The 18,830-nt window shown below is 37.2% G+C and overlaps 1 long non-coding RNA gene across 1 annotated transcript; it reads right to left on the bottom strand.

Moving 5' to 3' along the window:
• Positions 1–2,526: 2,526 nt before the first annotated feature.
• On the bottom strand, positions 2,527–13,145 carry LOC107573884 (uncharacterized). The gene is made up of 3 exons (XR_001607585.1): positions 12,832–13,145; positions 5,570–5,706; positions 2,527–2,827 (listed from the first exon to the last, which is right to left on the bottom strand). It is a non-coding gene; the product is annotated as an uncharacterized lncRNA (long non-coding RNA).
• Between the last annotated feature and the right edge of the window lie 5,685 nt (positions 13,146–18,830).

Genomic DNA, 18,830 nt, shown 5'->3' with positions numbered 1-18,830 from the left:
GCTGGACTCCGCTTCGTCCACGGTGAAAGCCGATCTGGCGATCCACAGCGCAAAGTTTATGTATTTCCTCAGCAACCAGCACGGATCAGCTCTAGGAATGACAAAGCGGATATCGTCCTCTTTTGGAAGGCCAAACAAAGTAGTTTCACTTTCACAACGAAACACAGCATCTCCACGACATGGCGGCGTCGGCAACAACAATACTGCAGCGAGAAAGTTACGCCTTCTTTCTTTGCGTGAACATTTGGGCGGCGTTATGCAAATCTTCCCACATCGTGACGTAGACGTGGGGGCGTGTTAGAACAAACCGTTTTAGGTAGGTGTGGTTGACTCTTAACTTTTATAAAGAATATCTCTTTGGATTTGAGACTTTAGTCTTTGCAACTTTACAGATCTTCTTTATGCACCAAGAGCTTGTAACACTCCAAAGAGAAAGGAAAAATTGAAATCGCATCATATGATCCCTTTAATATAACAAACACACATGCTCCAATAAACAGCAATCTGTCAGTAAAAATCAACAAAACCATTTAAGGCGTAACCACTAAAGCATAACAATCGATAAACAGTTAATTAACACTTGAAATACCACACCACTGCTAATCTATGAGATTTATAATCAATATCCTACTGCTAACTGATAGTGCTCTATTTCTGCAGGGAGCTTGCACACATGCGCACGAACTGCAGTTCTGTGACCCACTGTTTCAACAGACGCCCTGAATGCGGTTTGTTTTGTGCATAGTGATTGCAGGGTTATAATTTTGCTCTAAAATAGTGCAATGCCATTATGGAGAGAACTATTGGACTGCCCTAATTATGCTGTAACAGTCAGACAGGCACTTTTTTTAAATCGATCAGGTGTATTGCAATAGCGTCACTGTCTGGTTTTATTGCTGTGTCTTGCTAGTTTTGTCCTGACCACAGCTGATTTGCTTAAGAACCTACTGTTTAAAATCTATGGAATTAAGATTTCTCTCCTCAGGAGAACCTCTGAGTTTTTATATAGAGGCTGCTTTAAAAAACAAGTAACTTCTACGGAACATAAGAAATAAATGATTTAAAATGATAAAAATGTATTTATTGTCCCAGAATACACTAAAATATATATTAAAAAAATACACTAAAAAAGTTAGTGAGAAAAAAGGTAATGTGCTGGCAAAAATGTTTTAAATTCAGGAAATGTAGATAAAGTCAACATGAAGCAGAAATATATGTGATATATATATATATAAACTTTAATATATATATATATAAACATTTATAAAGTATTTTTTCAAAAACATTAATTGAAAGAATAAATGATGGCCACAGATAAATCATTTATATTAAAAACATTTTGGCCTATATTTTGATGTGTGCAGATCTTAATTTCTTGACCTGTTTATGGATATACGCACCTGAAGGCATTTATTGTTTTTTTCTGTATGTGTTTTGGCGGTATGCTTTTTCTTCTTAATCATAATAAACTGCAATATTCTAAAAAATACAAATAAAACCTTATATCCTTGCCATCTTTGCTGATGAGGCAGTATATGCATAATCAAATGCAGTTACTGTCTCCTCAAGACAAATGCACGTTTTTAGTAATTTGGAATAGCAAAGAAAATTGAGCTCACTGCAGGTCATAAGCAGAAAAACAAACAAAACTCAATGTAATTGTTTATTCCAGCATATTTTTGCCCAGAATTTTTAGAATTCTGCACTAGTACAAAAATACACAAACAGGATGCTAATTATATCATCCCATATTTTGTCCTTATTAAAGAAAATTAAAAGGGATATACTTGTGCAAGACCTTCATCCTAGAGAGAATGAGAGAGAGATTTCTGTTGCTCTGTCATTCATCATGTGGCTTGTGTAATAGAATTTCATATGCTATTGTGTGTATCTACTGCTGGAAGTGCTCAGTCACAAATGCTTTCTGAAATGTTGTACCGTTCTCCATCTGCAGGATAACGATTATTAGTAATCGAGAATGTTATATGGTTAGACACCGTACCTGGGCTTCCATACCACATCAGCAGTGCCACAAACTGATCACCTCCATGCCACGCCGCACTGATGCAGTAATTCATGCAAAAGGAGGCCCAACCAATTATTGAGTACATGTACAGTAAATGAACATACTTTCCAGAAGGCCAACAATTCACTAAAAAATTTTTTTTATTGGTCTTATGAAGTATTCTAATTTGTTGAGATAGTGAATTGGTGGGTTTTTGTTAAATGTGAGCCAAAATCATCACAATTAAAATAACCAAAGACAAACTACTTCAGTCTGTGTGCACTGAATTTATTTAATACACGAGTTTCACAATTTGAGTTGAATTACTAAAATAAATGAACTTTTCCACGACATTCTAATTTATTGAGATGCACCTGTATATGCTGAAAAAGCATCAAAGCACATTTGTCATTAGTTAAGAGAAAGAACAGCTTTTTTTTTTTTTTTACATAAAAACATTAAGCATTCAGGTAAATTAATTTATTAACTCAAAACACTTGTTAAGGAGGATATGGAAATATATCAGGAGTCCCGTCCACTCTTGTCACTTTCATCAGAAGATTCTGGTGCTGGTCGGAGTCGGAGTCAAACATGTGACTGCGCTGTAAAGGCTGTGGCAGACAGCACTGTCTGGAGGTGAAGGGAGGGGGCAGTGAGCAGGACAAATGATACTCTACACGAGGGATCCTGGCAGGAGTCTGGCCGGAAGTGCTGCGTAGGGCTGGAGCCACGGTGGCTGGACTCCCTAACACCACCTCTCTCAAGCGCTGACTCTCTCTGGTCGCTGCCTCCCAAACCACCTCCAACTCACCTTCTACCTCTCTGAGAAACACAAAGATAGAGAGAGAGGGGCTTGTTTTAATGCAGTATGGGTAGGCTTTCCTGATTCAAACATGAGCTCTCATATCATCGCACTCTATAAAAAGGGAGAATGCCTGTTTCACACACACAAGCATTCAGAACACACATGAGCACACACATTTTTGTGACCTTCAGTCATTTTGTACCCTCCAGTCAATACCGGTGGATTCGCACACTAGGCTTTTGAGGGCTCAGCTGTGCAATAATAACAGGTATTAACTGGAAATGTGCTAAGGCACAAACTTAAACAGAGTGAGAGAGAACGATAGAAATGAGATGACCGAGCGGATGTCGTAATCATAGATCAATTAGCCAGACCATCTGTTGATGCACATCCTTGCTTCCACATACACACACACGGTTTATGACCACTGTCTATCTCTCTTTATCTCCCACTGTGTGGAAAGTGGTGAGTCATCTCTGCAAGTGTCCTTTACACTGCAGGTTTCGGGTCTGTGCTATCACAGGGATAGACCCAAAAATGAAAATACTGTCATCATTTACTCACCCTCAAGTCGTTCCGAATCTGTATGAGTTTCTTTCTTCTGTATTTTTTCCATAGTATGGTAGTAAATGGCTTCTGTCAAAGGTTTAGTTACCAACATTCTTCAAAATATCTTCTTTTGTGCTCTATATATAAAGGTTTGGAACAACTTGATGATGACAGAATTTTCATTTTTGGGTGAACTACCGCTTTAAGATATGTTTTTAATCTGCCATCTTGTCCTCTGCCTGCATCAATAAACGTCATCTCTGAGAGACTCAAGCAGTGTCAAACAGACTAAGTCAAACTCATCTCCCATGGTTTAGACACCACGCACCTCAGAAACATATCTATATTTATGTGTATATATTTGAAAAAATAAATAAGAATGAATAAATAAAAATGCAATAAATATTTTAACAATTAAAAAAGTTTTTTTTTTTTTAACTTTCTATTTATCGAAGAATCACAGTTTCCAAACAAAAGTATTAAGCAGCACACATACTTTTACCATTAATAATAATAAGAAATGTTTCTTGAGCACTAAATCAGCATATCAGAATGATTTCTGAATAATCGTGAGACACTGAAGACTGAAGTAAAGGCTGCTAAAAAAATCAGTTTTGTCATCAGACAAATAAAATACATTTGAAAGTATATTAAAATTGAAAATAGTTATTATAAATTGTAACAATATTACTGTAATCAAATGAATGCAGCCTTGGTGAGAATAAAATACTTTAAACTTTAAAATACAGTAGTGAATTCTGAATATATAAAAAAGATGCTATTGTTGAGACAGGAATTATAAATAACAACAATAATAATAACAACATCTTCTAAATCTAAACAGCACATCCCTCTCTTCTCTCATTACTCATTAGGGGTGGGCGATACTGCAAATTTTGGTATCGATCCGATACCAAGTAAATACAGGGCCAGTATTGCCAAAACTGATACCGATACGATACTTTTTCCTTTTAAAAACATACATTTAAATCACCAATTACACTTTGAAAATTAACAATAATAACTAATGTTGATATGACTAAAATATTACATTCACCTTAAAGCTACATGGACTTTATTTGCCTTTCTAAAAGGAGCCCAGAATATGAAAACGATGTGCAGTTTCATATTAAGCAATTTCCTCCCATAGAAAAGAGTTATAAAGAAAAAAATTAACGTGGCTTAATACCTTAAGACTAATATTAAAAGACAAAACTCAGTATACACCTTATTAATGTTGCAAACTAGATATACAAGTATGCAGATGAGCCCCAAATATGAAAGCAATGCTTAAAGTTTTCACATTATGGATTTTCCTCCCATAGAAAACCCTTATAAAGAAAAGTTTACCGTAAGTGGCTTATTGGATGAAGACAGTGATATGAAAAGGCCAAATTCGGTATACAGTTTATAAAAATATATACTATGTATGTACTGTAAAGGTAAGCAGATGAACCCAGAATATGAATGCAACACGCTGCATTTAATTTCCTCTCATTGATAACCATTATAAAAAAACATTTGATATGGCGTAATGGAGGAAGACAGTGTTATAAAAAGGCCAAATTCGGTATACAGTTTTTAAAAATAAAATATAATATGTACAGGCAAGTAGCTGAGCCCAGAATATATACGCAAACATGCTAAATTACATTAAGCATTTTACTCCCATAGAAAACCATTATAATGAAAACATCTAAAGTGGCATAATGCATATACGCCCACAGATGTCTACTCTTTGTTGAATATATTAAACAATGTATTAAGAGTAGAGGAGAGAAACTTAACCTAGAGTATCGATCTCATCAGGCTAGTATCGATCCGATACCAATACCGTTGGAATCGATACTATGGATATTAGGATCTGCCCACCCCTATTACTCATACTCATTACACAAAAGAACTGACAGCCTAATCAAACAGCCAATAGCTTTACTCTCACCACCGTCTAATTTCTGAACCTTCAAGCTTAAATCTACATTTCTGAATCAAACTTAAAAATGTTTATTTAAAAAAAAAAAAATCATATTTCAGTCACAACAGCTTGAGACAGCAGATTTGTCCCAATACTGAATATTATACATCATTTTGTCATTGATGTGTTGCCTGAGGCTGCTCTTTTTACATCCTGACAAATAGTCAGGAAAATATGGCTATGTGCATTTTCATCTGGTTTTCAGGCAGTCTTGAATGCCTAATGAGATTCTCACCTCGGGACTCTTTTATTTCTCCTTGTAGGTGCCCTTTTCCTCTCTCCTTCCTCCTCTCTATTCATCACTTACTGTGCAGTCTCAGCAAAAGCCAAATAAGGCCTTATCTATGCACACAGATAGCCTGCCCCTGTCACCTTAGAGATTTATAACAGAGAGAGAGAAACAGAGAGAGAGAGAGAGAGAGATTGCTGTCAGTGGGTGGGTCAGCTGATCAATAGTGTCATTCAGGGGAACAGACAGTAGGAGAGAGGACAGAAGTGAGGGACAAATAAACCCACAGTCTGACAGATCAGAAGAGGAGACATGTCTGACACACTAATATCACATCTGAATGCGTAAGCCCACATGGATTTAGTAGACTTTTGTGCATTTCTGTGATAAAAATGAAGCTGAGAGAGCTGAAAGCATCATCAAAGTACGTGAAAAACTATGATGGTTGCATAGATTCTGATCTGTGCATATAAATAATCTAGACAGGAAAAAATATTTGCAGAAAAACAAGTTTATAGGTTAATGGCTTTTTAATGCGCTAATATCGTCCTTTTAAAATACATGAAGGCAGAAAATAATAATTATTCAGATAATGCCTTACTACAGGCCCTTCTCTCACCATCTAATCGATTGCTAGTGCTTGCTTTCGCTCTCATTCTCATGACCCAGTTGCCAAAAGAGAGAGGAAGAGGACCAGAGAGACGGGTGCGAGTGGGTGTGAAGGAAAGAAATGACACGTCTTGAGTGGTGAACGTCAGGAGATGAAAGATGAGAGAGACCAGTATTGACCCGGCTGGTTTTAGCATCAAAGTCTTCTACAAGAGATTAAAAAAGAAATGAGAGACACACAGAGAGATGGGAGAGTACTTTGTGAATGCTGCACTGGGAAGCAGGTTTATGGAAGCAGTAGTCATTTGCGTAATGAGGTTGTGGTACATTCTGCTGTGTCACTGTGTGTAAAAGCCACTTTGGATGACGCCATACAAGTCATCTACGTCACATCAACCAAGCTGTAATTTACTGGTGAATGGCTAATGTCAGAGATAAGAAATCTTGACTTCATGCTTGGTTTCTTCCATTATCTAGCGGTTAAGGTCCTAGGTTTGTAACCACATGATCTACTCTATGGTTGTTGAGAAAGCACCAATGTGAGTCTTGGCTCAGATGGTACCTTAGGCGAGATGAGGCATGATCTAAGTTTTGTTAGTTTACTCATAGTTTGTTTCTGTTAAACTTACTTTAGGGAAGTGGGTTTAAATCATGACCTAAAAAAAATTAAGTTAAACAGCCAGTGATGAACAAGCATTTTTTGCTCTAGTCTACAGAGCAGTTACTCCTCTCAGGCAGCATACAACACAACAATGTACAATAATAACACCGTAAAATGTCATTCATTAAAAACTTAAAAATAATGTTTTTTGGGCCCACTTTCTATTAGATGACTAACTACTATGTGAAGTGTCACGGTGCACACACACGAGGAACGAAGGAGCAAGGAGGCACGGAGTAAAGTAACTCAAAAGGGTTTATTAAACAAAGGCTGGGGATCACAGGACTCGACACATCAGGATGACAGAATGACGTTTAACGACTGACAAAGGACAAGCACTAGAACACACTTTAAATACAGAGGAACTGATGAGGGGAAGACAAGGGACACCTGGAACTAATGACAATTAACATAGGAAACACCTGGGAACAATGAATTCAAAACACGAGACAGAGAAACTAGATGATGGAGCACATAGGGAGCCAAGACACACACAAAACCTGGCCCAGAGCCTGACATGAAGGGGATGGGATCGGGAAAGGTCTGTGAGCCGGGACACAAACTCGGGACGCCCAAAGCGCAACTGCGCTATATGTCGGCGCACTGCCCACAAAGCTATTGGTGCTATGTATTTTTGTCCAAACAAATAAATAATTGTTAGGTTACAATGCACATATTGTGTTCATGTTGTATTACAAAATACCTTTGGTGTTATTGAGGTGGGTATGGGTAGGTTTAAGGGTGGCTATAGGCTGTAGATGTAACAACAGAAACTAATTGTAGATGCAATTACATACATGTATTTCTCAGTAAAATAAGTAATTGTAATTCTCATTGTAAAAATAATTTATAGTTAAAGACGCTTTATATAAAGTAGGTCCAATTTTTCTTTCTGAACACATTATATCAATTCAATTATATTTGACAAGTTGCAGACTGTATGGTGGATGGCACAGAGAGTACCTATATTAATTATAGCTTTATTATTGTAAATAATAATATAATAATAAATAATATTTATAAGTAAACTCTAATATTTAATCAAAAATCATTATTACAACATTTAAGTATTAATGTTACATTATTAATTCCTATGTGTATCTGAAACATCTGTGACTGTATCATGGCACTGAACTCACAAGATATCTATGGATATGGAAATATTACAGCACAATTAAGAGTTAATCTATTAACATCGCATGGCCTTGCTAATGTACAATAGCAAAAGAATCAGTATAATTTGCAGTATACTCTAAATTTTACAGTCTCATCTGTTCATTTTGCTTCTGTACAGTACAAAGTTAAATTAGGAGATATTGTTCCAACAAAGCTACTAAAGCAAGTTATTGAGTTGATTGGTCCATTTGTATTATCAATAATTAATAAGAGTTTACTTTCTGGAATTGTTCCAACTTATTGTAAACATGCCATAGTGCAGCCTTAATTGAAGAAATCAAGCCTGGATAAGAGTGTGTTGTGCAATTATAGACCAATTTCAAAGCTTATTTTTTTAGCAAAGATTTTGGAGAAAACTGATTTTAATCAACTTGAGTCCTTCCTTACTTATAATGCTATCGGTGAAGTCTTTCAGTCGGGATTTAAAAAACATCATAGTACAGAATCTGCATTATTGAGAGTTTTTAACAACATTTTTATGGCAACTGACTCTGGTGATGTAACTCTACTTTTGCTTTTAGATCTTACAGCGGCGTTTGATACAATCAACCATCAGATTTTGATCTCACGGCTAGAAACTTGTGTAGGTATTCGAGGTAATGCCTTGAACTGGATTAAGTCTTATTTTCAAGGCAGAAGTTTCTCTGTTCAGATGGGTGAAGGTATGTCGACCTCAGCGCCTGTATCTTGTGGTATTCCACAAGGTTCTATTTTAGCACCAGTCTTTTTTTCACTGTATATGCTCCCGTTAGGTCAGATCTTGAGTAAATATGGTGTGTCATTTCACTGTTACGCAGACAACAACCAGTTGTATCTACCTCTGAAGCCAACTGCCACTATCGCTGTAGAAAGGTTAGTGGAATGTCTTGGTGAGATTAAGGTATGGATGTCTGATAATTTGCTATGTTTAAATGAATCAAAAACCAAATTGATTTTATTCGGCCCTTCTGAGTCTGTTGATACATCCAAAATTGAGTTGGGTATACTATCCCCTTTTCGGACACATCAAGTAAAAAACTTAAGTATAGTTTGTGATAGTGCACTGAAATTTGATAAATAAATGAAGTTGTCAAATTTAGTTTTTTTCAATTGAAATTAATCTCTAAAATGAAGCCTTTTTTTTTTATCTCGGAAGGACCTGGAAAAGGTTATCCATGCTTTTATTTTCTCAAGATTAGACTACTGTAACTCACTGTACTATGGTGTTCAATATAAATGTTTGGGCAGACTACAGCTGGTGCAAAATACGGCCGCAAGACTTTTGACAGGTACTCTGAAAAATAAGCATATCACTCCTGTATTAAGAGAACTACACTGGCTGTCGGTTTCTTATAGGACTGATTTTAAGATATTATTATTTATTTTTAAAGCCTTACATGGTACAGCTCCATCATATATAGCTGATCTGATCTAGGTGAAGAAACCAAAGAGAATGTTACGTTCTGAGTCACTGGCTGTGGAATGGTTTACCTCATTATATCCGGCAGTGCCCCACTCTTAGAGAGTTTAAGGGACATTTAAAATCCTCTCATCCTTTCCTCACCCTCATGTCTTTTCAAACCTGTATGACTTACTTTCTTCTGTAAAACACAAAAGATATTTTGTAGAATGTTACCAAACCATTTTAGTTACTCTTGATTTCTACTGTACGGACAAACATTTCTTGAATTTCTCAATATCTTTTATGTTCCTTTCATATACTTCACAAGTAATCTCAAACACACACACACACACACACCACATAAAAACAAACTCTTCTGAAGGAGAAGCATTTAACTGACTTATCAAAGCTGACATTTAAAAACCTCACACTCAGGCTTGGGTAGGGAACTGACTTCAAAATGAGCTTTGATGTAGTGTTGCGAGAGTGAGAGACTGTAAGCGTTTACTGGGTGAGCGAGTATACTGCAAGAAGTGGAGCTGAGTTGGACATGGCTCAAATTCTGAACAAGAATAGTGTGTGTCATAGTTTATGAGGATGAAGTGAGCAGTTCAGACAGCAGAGCAGATCTGAGTCCATCAGTGTTTGTCTGTCCTTAGCTGGACAGTGGACACTCTATCCTGCCTTGACTGTCTGACTTGTCTCTGTCTTGTCTAGTACTGTGAGTGCTGTATGCAGTTACGTGTTACACATACAATATTAACATACAATACATTCTTTGTTATTAGTGTTTTACACACACACACACGTGCACACAACTTGTGTGACATATGACTTTTAACACAATAAGCACACCAGCTCTACTCTGCCATACACATTGCCATAACAACCTTGAAAAGGCTATTGGCTCTCGTCAGCCTTGAGGAAGTTGTTATAATTTAAAAAAGTGGAAAGGACGTTTCTCAAGACCGTGTAAGGAATTGTAAAACCCGTCTTTCCTTTTAAAGGGGTCATATGATGCAATTTCAAGTTTTCCTTTCTCTTTGGAGTGTTACAAGCTGTTCGTGAATAGATAAGATCCCTAAAGTTGCAAAGACTAAAGTCTCAAACCCAAAGAGATATTCTTTATAAAAGTTAAGACTCGTCCACGCCCTCCTAAAACGCCTCGTTTAAACATGCCCCCACACATCACTGTGTGGGAAGATTTGCATAACACTGCCTAAATTTTCACGGAAAGAAAGAAGGCGTAACTTTGATTCTCGTTGTAGTATTGTTGCCACCATGTCGTGGAGAAGCTGTGTGTTTTTCCGGGGCATAGAGGAGAAACAATAATGTACAGTATGTGGAAAAGAATGTGTTTTTTTTTTACCTTAAACCGCATAAACACATTTCATTACACCAAATACACAAAATAATGTTCTTTTTTAGCAACGTCATATGACCCCTTTAACTAGTTTTTCCTCTTCTGCTCCAAGGCTGCCCGTGGCATCTGCACTCAAATACAGAAACACTTTTGTGCTATTTAGAAAGCAAAAGAAAAAGCTCTGCTCCTCCAAATATAAAACCATAAAACCCAATAAAAACATTTGAGAAACATGATTTGATAAAAAATAATGAATAATAAATCTAGGATAATGTATGTTTGTGCATAATACATTAAAGGGATAGTTCACTCAAAAATAAAAATTATGTCAATAATTACTCACCCTCGTGTAATTCCAAACCCGTAAGACCTTTTGTTCGTCTTCGGTACATAAAATAAGATATTTTTAATTAAATCCGAGAGCTTTCTGACCCTGCATAGACAGCAAGGTTCCTACTACGTTCAAGGTCCAGAAACGTACCAAGAACATCAACAAAACATTCCATGTGACATCAGTGGTTCAACCATGTGTCATAAGTGGTTCAACATACTTTTTGTGCGCAAAAAAATTATAAAAATAATGACTTTATTCAACAATTCTTCTCCGCTTCAGCCCTAGTGCCATTTTGGAGTATCACGATGCATATGCGTGCTTTCCTCTGAACTTAAACAAGCAGCAGCGCAAGCGTGTGGTACGTCAGCAGCACCATGTGCATGCATTGTTTACGTGCATATCAAAGCACATATATGCATCGTGGTATTCTCCAAAATGGCGCTAGGGTGACGCGGAGGAGAAAAATGGTTGAATATTGTTTTTTTTCGCACAAAAATTATTCTTGTAAAATTACGGTTGAATCAAATATCTTAATTTGTGTTCCGAAGATGAACAAAGGGGTGAGTAATTAAAGACAGAATTTTCACTTTTGAGTGAACTATCCCTTTAAGAACATTGTTAAAATAGTCCATGTGACATCAGTGGTTCAGCCGTAATTTTATGAAGCTACGAGAATACTTTTTGTGCTCAAAGAAAACAAAAATAATGTTTTATTCAAAAATAATAATTTATACAAAAATAATAATTTATTCAACAAGTTCACAAGAGTAACACGATGCATGTGTGTGGTGCTGCTGATGCAGGAGCCGGCGTTCTGATGTAGAACCCGGATGCGCTGTGGCTTGTTTACGAGCAAAGGAATGCACATTCAAGAGTCGTGGTAGTCTTGTGAATGGCGGCAGAGACTGACTGGAAGTTACTAGTCGTTATTTTTTTATTTCTTTGTGCACAAAAAGTATTCTCGTAGCTTCATAAAATTACGATTGAACCACTGATGTCACATGGACTATTTTAAAGATGTCCTTACTACCTTTCTGGGCCTTGAACGTGATAGTTGTGCTGCTGTCTATGCAGGGTCAGAAAGCTCTTATGGGTTTGGAAAGACATGAGGGTGAGTAATTAATGACAGACTTCATTTTTGGGTGAACTACACCTTTAACTATGTTAAATTACACAACTTAAAAACTACAAATTACACAATCTTAAAAATGTACTTATGTATTTAAAAATATATAATGTAAAGGTATAGGTCAAGTAATTAATTTAACCTTACTGTAAAATGTTACCAATAATATTGTTAAAAATATCAAAAAATTTTAGGCATGAGAGAGTACAGCAAATATTTCAAGTTTCTGAATTTATAATTTTTGTTAGGATTTCAGTCAGAAACTGAATGATTGTCTTATTCAGAAACCCCAAACTAAAAGTAAGCTGCAAGAATGAACAGGTACACAGGGCCATAAGACAGAGAAAGTAGCAAATGAAAGAAAAGTGAATGTAATTATGAGAGTACATGGAACATTTAGACAGATGAGTCTGCAGCTGTGCCAGCTAGTCTACTGCCCCTCCTCTCTCTCTCTCTCTCTCTTTCTCCACTATCTGTTATTGGTCTGTGCCTCTGTGACAGCTGCTCCACTACTGCTCTCACCTCTTCTGCTGCATCCCTCTATTCACACAAAGCAAGAGGGGGAGAGAGAGAGTGTGTGTGTGTGTGTGTGTGTGTGTGAGAGAGGGAGAGGATCACCTCTTCTGCTGCAGAGCTCCGTGCAGTTGTTCCTGTCTGTCTCTGAGTTGGCTCTGCAGGTGCCGGATCTCTCGTTGATAATTCGCTGCTTTCCCCGCTAAGTCCTCCTCCTGCTCGCACAGACGCCGACCCAGAGCGCATACACTCACTGATGCCTGCTGCTTGTACACCTAGAGCAGCCAAGAGAGAGATATGAAAACAGTTGCACTGGAGAGCACTGAAGAACGGTGGAGTATCACTTAAACTAAAAAAAGAATCAAAGGAAAGGAAAATAACTCAAACAACCCTGGAGGAGCCAGAGAAAGACACCACACAGCACGGTAAGACAAAAAAAGAAAAAGAGAGCTATTATGTGTGGAGACATGTTCATGTCTGGATTAGATCAAGTCTAACCAATGCAGGAAAAGTGACTGAAACTATTATTACCAAGCAAGAGAAGAGTGCAGAGGAAAGGGAAGGATACTGAAGCAATGAAGAAGGTGTGAATTTATGGTTTAATACTTCAGATCGTAAAACCTTTATGAGGGAATAATTTACCCAAGCTTTTCCAACCTTGTGGATGAAAAATGAACCTGTGTGCACACACACAATTAAGAATAAAACAGGAGAAAGGAAACACAGTTAATGTAGATGAATGAAGCAGAGATCTGCAGTGATATGCTGAACCGTAGACTCAGGGCAGATGCGTTATGGAGAGGAACAGATGTTGGCTTGTCTGCTGCTAAAACAGATGTGAGTCATTTAGATAAACAAACATACACATTCGCGCAGCTCCTGTGGTTTCCAGGGAGAGGCAGCCTGTTGATGTAACTCATCTTCATATAGCAGAGGGCAATAAGACAATTACAGCCGCATGAGTAAACGCGAGTAGTCAGATATGCTCAGCCCATAAATGCCCCATCATAAATACAGTATATGACACCAGGAAGGATATGAGATGGACCTCTGAGAAGAAATTAAGCGCAAAGAAAAACAAGGAGAGGAAAGAAAATTGATAGAAGGGCAATAAATGGGAAGGAAATAGAGTGACAGATGAGTGGATGCTGAGAGTTGTGCTCCTTGGTAACTGATGTTAGGCACAAATGTGATTTCCTTCAGAGATCAAAACCCAGAGGGAGGAATTCACAAATGATCATCTAATAATAACAAGGAAGAAAATTTCCACATATACGTAAATGTAAAAACATACGTATGTGTTTCTTCAACTGACCCCCTGTGTTATCATATCTGCTTCAAGCTGAGAATTAGCATGTGTGGACTGGAGAGAGATTATGTGTGTGTGTATTTGGAAGAGAAAGAGGTTTGACTGTCTTCTGTGGGGTTTAAGAACACATAGGTCCAAGCTTTCCCTCACACATCGATCAATAACACTCCACGCAAACATACCTCAGTCAACTGCTCTTTCAGTGCATGTGTGTGTGAACATTCAATTACAGCAATTCAGACTATCTCTGGTTGTCTGTTCCCTTTCTCTTCTTCCAAAACCTCAGTGAGATATTAGAGTTGTCTTGATCATTTCAAAGAATATCTGAGCAGCCACCAGACAAACCACAAAACCATTAAGGAGAACTGGAACTAATATTGCAAACAAATGTGGCAACATGAAGTGATTTCAGTGAAACGAGGTGGACTGCAGTGGGGATCTGCTAATGTGATTTCAGTTTGTGATATCATTTTATTTATATCATTGTGATATATTCAATTGAGCTTGTGATAGCAGGTGTTGCTATACCGATTTAGCCATGAAATTCTTACCATTGTAATTGTCATCATCCATTTGCAGTTTGGATATTTCACTTCTGTTTTTAAGTTTTTCTGTCTTTAGTGTTTTGTATTCTCTTTTGCACTCTGCTGTCCATAATGGAGCTTTTCCATAAAAAACTTCTTACTAAGAGCTCCTAAGGCATTTTATGCCAAAACTAGTGTTGTCAAAATGAAAAGGCCCTACTCAAGGCCAGATTCTTTTAGGCAGTGGTCAGAATGAGGCTAAACAATGTATGGAATCCCTTGGGAAGTTTGGCCTGTCAACTGTAATTCAACCAGGGGTCAGATTTAAGAAGAACATTTGAAAATGACCTCAAAACACCTCAAAGGTCATCTTTTTGTACCCCCTGCAGATTACTGTAATTATCATAATAAGCAGGCACACTATTTTCGTCATGACTGGCTTGAAGGGAGTTCTCTTGGAGTTACATTTTCCAATGTGTTGTGTATTTTAAATAGTTATTTTTAAAGAGCATGTCAGTTTCCTGTTGCAATCATTTGCTCTCCGTCTCCTTAGCTCTCTCTAGAATGAATGCGTCCTGTCTCTGTGTAGTTCTGAAAATGATGTAATAATAAAATTAAAAACTATATTATATTATATAGTGTTATATAGTATATTTCTGAATATGAAAAGAAATGTATAAGACTTTGGTTTGTAGTCTCTTTTCAGATGACTAAGCTTCTGGGTTGCTTTTACAGCTTGTTTAAGTTTCACAACTGATATTTCAGCTCTTTTAAGTAAAGGCAGTAAACATTTCTAATTGACAAAACTGTTTGTACTGGTAAATTGGTGGTTTTTAATGAAGAAGACAAGTGTGGAAGTTGTGAGTTAAACCTCTTTGATTAGGCTTGTTCATGTTAGTATGGACAACAAAGGTAGAGACGTCGGTGTAGTATGACTCAATGAACTACTCCATCGTAACCTGGAGACTCCTGATGTTGGAAAAGTTTTCATTAAGGCTCATGTTCACTGCGGTCTCACTGCTGCTTTCCACCTGAATGCCACCCATCAGTCCAAAGCTCAACTGAAACATGACATTTAGCACCTCTACTAATTTTGTAAGAATTTCCTTGTACTTTTCCATTCACAGCCTGACAGCATGATATTTAATGGATTTTTAAACACAACAAACAGAAAGTGTTTTACCATTCTGTTATTATATATAATACACAATATATATTTTAGAAAATAACAGAATATATACTTTACTGTTCAAAAGTCAAAGTTTTTTTTGTTTATTTAATCAAAAATACAGTAAACAATGTTGTGAAATATTACAATTTAAAATGCTGTTTTCTACTTTAATATATTTTAAAATGTAATTTATTTCTTAAATGGCAAAGCTGAATCCTCAGTGTCGCATGATGCTTCAGAAAACATTCTAATATGCTGATGTGGTGCACAAAAAAACATTTCTTATTATTAGGGGTTCAAGCACATAGTGCTGAAACCCTATTGTAATTGTAAGGATTTTTTTTTTAATTATTATTTTTCTCCGATAAAAACTGATCGTGCAGCCCAAACCGTAAGGCCTAGAGAGCTGAAACTTGGTTAGATCGTAGTAGTATTGCTTGCTACTCAGATCCAAAGACTCGCCCCTAAAGGGGGCATTACAGCGCAAATTTTTTTTTATTTCAGACATTTTTGGCCCTAGCTCATACACCATTTATCAAAGACTCATTTATCTTTACATCGTTGTAATCCTTGGGTCACAACAAACAAAACTGCTATCGGTGGATTTGTTCTATGAAGTCCGGTTTTTCCGCAAAATTGAGTTATGTCCAAAACCTACTTTTGTAAACTAGTCCTAGGTTTTTCGCCTGATCGGAACCAAACCACTGCAGAAATATTCTCTGGAGAGTGAATATTAATAATTATAAAAAAAGTAGAAATTTCGATTTTCACGCGCAACAGTACGCAAAAATGTTCTATGCTAATGTTAGCCAATTGCTAAATGTAGCCATAACTCTTGAACGGAATGAGATATCTTCACCAAACTCGGTACACCTGTGTATGAGCTCAATCTTTGGTAAAAAAAAAACAACAACAAAAAACGCAGCTCTGCCACTTGGTGATAAGGTAGAAAAAACATAAAAACAACCAGGGTTTGAAATTAACACCCACCAACCCGGCAAATGCGGGTAAAAAATCAGCTGTGGCGGGTAACGCTGTCAAATCACTAGCCAATTTTGCGGGTTACTTTTCGTAAATTATGTTTACTAATTAATTTCTTGAGGAAGTTCATGTAAGCCAAATCTGCGCAGATTTAGTGTAAATACTGAACTCGAGACTCATCATGATATATTAAATAAGCCTAATTGCGCAGCATCTGGGCATCTAGTTTACTTGAACATACCCAGCGATGTAGCTACTGGCCATCGGGAGCACCGGGACATTCCCAGTGGGTCGATCGCCGAAGCGAGGGAGACCTCATATTAGGCGCTGTTTTTAAATTACAGCCCACGCGAAACTGCAAAAAGCAAGTACTCCAAAAGTGTGAAGTGGTGCTTCCCGGTGCATCGTTAAAGCAGAGCGGGATCAGTCTCCCGCACAGCGCTGTGCTTCCGCCACGATTTATAAGAGATAAATAGCGCAAGTCGCTCGATCCATTCAGAAATGACACAGAATTGTGTTATACAGTTGTGTGATATGACAACATTAAAGGTTCTGCCTGAATACAGCCACGACAAGGTAAAATGCATGTAAACAAACCGCATGTAAACTAACTTTAATAGCTTATTTCTCTTTAAATGTTTCATTCTAATTACTTTTAATTTAAGTAAAATGTTAATTCAGTAAGAGCCTGATTAAAGATAAAAACCAGTGTCTCTGTAATTTAGAGACACTTATAAATGAGGTGTTTTCCATTTACAAATATTATAAAGTTCTTAAAGGGATAGTTCACCCAAAAATTAAAACTGTCTTCATTTAGGCTACTCAGCATCATGTCATTCCAAACCTGTATGAATTTCTTTCTTCTGTGGAGCATAAAATAAGATATTTTGAGAAATTCAAGAAATGATTGTCCATACAGTAGAAATCAAGAGTAACCAAAATGGTTTGGTAACATTCTACAAAATATCTTTTGTGTTTTACAGAAGAAAGTAAGTCATACAGGTTTGGAAAGACATGAGGGTGAGGAAAGGATGACAGCATTTATTAGCAGTAAATTTCCTATGTTCTAGCACAAAATCAATGCTTATACTGTCAAGTGCATTTCTATGTGACAAAAATGCAGTAGGCTATTAGTTTGTTGCATTTGCTGTGCATTCAGTAATATATCATTATTTGTTTTTGTCCTTTTATTTATTTATTTATTTACTTACTCCAATTGAAGGCCCTATAACACAGCAAAACATTCACAGGGGACCTTGAGGGCCGGGTAGGCTGGATTTGTCCAGGGACGAATTTTAACCCCAGTCCAGCCCTGTACCCGTCACTACGCAAAAAATAATGGCGTGGCGGGCGCACTGGTTTCCTTTGCATTAAAGCAATAACAAAAAGTCAAAAAATGCCTGAAGACTCGCACCGTGTCTACACCAGATGCGACAAAATACTATAGAACCCATTATAATCTGTGATGCGGCCTACACTGGATGTGGCACAGCACAGCACGACAAATCCCCGACAGTAATCTGATGCCTCGTTCTATTTATGACGTAGGCCTACTGTTTGACAAAGTACAAATGATTTGCAATGGTCGCATCCAGTGTGGACAGCCTCAAGCTGTTGGCTTACCTCCGGCCTCTTTTTCATAATTTATTTGTTTAATTTTTTTGGCTAGTAGAAATTATGAATGGCCGGTAGCTTAAAAATTTAGTAGCCAAATTGGCTGGTGAGTGAAAAAGTTAATTTCAAACCCTGAAAACAACTATAACTGTGCAACCATTGGTCTGATTGACTTGAAAATTGTGTCTTTGTCCAAAGTGGCACAAGTGTCAATGAGGACATTTGCATATCTCAAAAAACATGTCCGCCATTGGCCAAACTAATTTAAGCACCTATTTGGTTAACGGAGGTCGATCGGAACGAAACTCGGTGGGCATGTTCGACTCATGGCCTTAAAAGGTCTGTAAGAATTTTGAAAGAATCGGCCACTTGATAGTGCTAACGAGTTTTATGGCTCTGTAATCACGTGGTGCTTCACACATCCACACAATAAGCATATCATTGGATAGATCTCCTCATGATGAGCAACTTTGCCTCAAGAACCATTGCTGTCAATCAAATCGTT

This window comes from Sinocyclocheilus grahami, unplaced genomic scaffold (assembly GCF_001515645.1).
Source record: "Sinocyclocheilus grahami isolate Dianchi unplaced genomic scaffold, SAMN03320097.WGS_v1.1 scaffold2059.1, whole genome shotgun sequence".
NCBI lineage: Eukaryota > Metazoa > Chordata > Actinopteri > Cypriniformes > Cyprinidae > Sinocyclocheilus > Sinocyclocheilus grahami.
This window is presented reverse-complemented; position numbering and strand designations above follow the sequence as displayed.